At 51.2% G+C, this 2,353-nt stretch overlaps 1 pseudogene; it reads right to left on the reverse strand.

The window, feature by feature from the left end:
- Positions 1 to 1,650: 1,650 nt before the first annotated feature.
- Positions 1,651 to 2,037, reverse strand: LOC101125472 (large ribosomal subunit protein uL29-like; annotated as a pseudogene).
- Positions 2,038 to 2,353: the final 316 nt, after the last annotated feature.

Below are 2,353 nucleotides of genomic sequence, written 5' to 3' on the forward strand. Positions count from 1 at the left end.
CTATAGAAGGCAATGATGTTACTGCCCAGCTCACAGGATGTGTGAGGACTGACCAGTATCCATCAGGAGCTTTGGAAACAGCACCTGCCTGCAGCTGATGCTGGTGCTTCCATCCTGTGGATGGAGCCGTGTGGGTGCCCCACTAAGGCTGAGATTTTGCCCATCACCCTTGTACATTATTCGCGTGTTTTGCTCCTCTCCTGGGGAGGTCAATTACAAAATGTCCTATGGTTTTTTAAGTCACAAAGCATCATCTCAATCAGTTGTTGAAACAAGTAGTCCTCCTCTCCCCTACAGCTGCCACAGCTCTGGACTCCATTCACGTTTGCGGTTTTCCATCCCACTTTGCAGGTTTGGGGCTGTGGGCAGGACTGCAGTTGGGCCGGGCGAGAAGTTGTCACCTTTCCTCCTTCCTGGCTCAGTGCCTGGTCCTCCCAGCCAGGACAGACACCCTCCAGGACTCCCGATGGTGGGGAAGGGGTGGCAGGGACAGACGAGGCAGTGGGAGGCATCCTGCTGGGCTGGCATCATGGCGGCCGGGACACACTGCCCCTTGGGGTGCAGCCGCTGTCTGAAGCTGACTCTTCCCATGGCTGGGATCTCCCCCTTGTCACTCCCTCATATGTCCTAAGGTAGGGGGGTGTGTTTTTTGTTTTTTATTTTTTTTTGAGACGGAGTCTCTCTCTGTCGCCCAGGTTGGACTGTAGTGGTGTGATCTTGGCTCATTGCAACCTCCACCTCCTGAGTTCAAGCGATTCACTATTCTCCTGCCTCAGCCTCCCAAGTAGCTGGGATTACAGGCACCTGCCACCATCCCCTGCTAATTTTTGTATTTTTAGTAGAAGCAGGGCTTCACCATGGTGGCCAGTCTGGTCTCAAACTCCTGACCTCAGGTGATCTGCCCTACTCAACCTCCCAAACTGCTGGGATTACGAGCGTGAGCCACCGTGCCCAGCCATCCTAAGGTTTCTCTATTTGGGATGACTGCATTCAACACTTCCCTCCAGCTTCTGGAAGCCCATCTCTTTTAGAACATCCTCCTGCCCCACCTGGGTGAATCTAGAGCAACCCCAAGCACCCTTGGGGGTGGCTGTATCTAGTTCAGGGGTAACCCTCACACATATTGAACTACCTCAATCAGACTTTCACCCTGAGATCTCTCAGAGATGGCTCAGATGCAATTCCCATCGCCCCCAGATTATCCAAGGCTCTGTATTAACCCTTGTGGAGGGTATTATCAAAGCCTCTCTTCTTTGCCAAGAGGTAAAGGGGATTTGTCCTGTAGCCTTTCTTCAGGCAGAGCTTACGACACCCTCAGATCTCTGGATCATCACCTTTGACGGTGTCCCTGAGTCCACTGTACTTAGTCTCAGGAGGTGTCACATCCCCACCTCTCCCCTAGATGGGACTCACTGTGCAGATCTCCAGAGAAATCTTCTACAAAAACCCTCACGGGTCATCTGCTCCAGCCCCTCTCACTGCTCTCAGGGTTGGGAGATAGAACCATGTGGTAGGTGGAATTGACAGCACAGCTCTCTCCAAAGAAATGGAACGCGCCTTACAGTTACACCCTCCACTGAGGAATGACACAACACTCTAAACATCTTGTTTTGTTTCTCAGCCAGCTGTGCTTTACTGACAATGCACCACTCAGGCCTTGACCGTGTACTTCCTCAGCAGGGACAGGTGCTCCTTCCTCCTTCTTCAGCGGGGACAGCCACTCCTTCCACTGCTGCTTCTTGCCCTTCAGGTTCTCCTCGTGCTTGTTGAGACAGTGGCTCATGGTGCATGTCTTCTTAGGCTGCAGGTCCACGGGCTGGTACTTCTTGCCCTTGTAGAATTTCCTGAGGTTTTCTCTGGTTAATAACCATGAGAACACAGGCAATGGATTTGCGGACGACTCGGATCTTAGCCTGGAGGCTGCGCCGCCTGTCACTTTAGTGACACGTAGCTGGGACAGCTCCACCTTCAGGTTGTCCAGCTGTTTCAGCAGCTCCTCTTCTTCCCTCGAGGGTCTCAGGCCTTGACCTTGGCCATTGCTGCACAGGCGGCCACCGCCCGCTCCTGCTCTAAACATTTTTATGTCTTTTACCTTAAAAATATCTTCCTGCTAGTCTAACACTTTGCATTGGAATACACAGTGATCTAGAATTTCCATTTCAACACCCTGTCTAATTATTGTTTTCACCCAGCGTTTCTGCTAAACCTGGGAACTGATGGAGCTATTTGACTGTTCCCAACTGCCTTTATCACATTCATTGGCACATTAATTTATTTACTGTAATCCACACCTCTAACCCTGAACAAGGTTTTGGGAAAGGTGTGTAAATGTGTGTCAACAACACGCTCTAAT

The sequence above is a fragment of the Gorilla gorilla genome, chromosome 23 (genome assembly GCF_029281585.2).
Source record: "Gorilla gorilla gorilla isolate KB3781 chromosome 23, NHGRI_mGorGor1-v2.1_pri, whole genome shotgun sequence".
Taxonomy (NCBI): domain Eukaryota; kingdom Metazoa; phylum Chordata; class Mammalia; order Primates; family Hominidae; genus Gorilla; species Gorilla gorilla.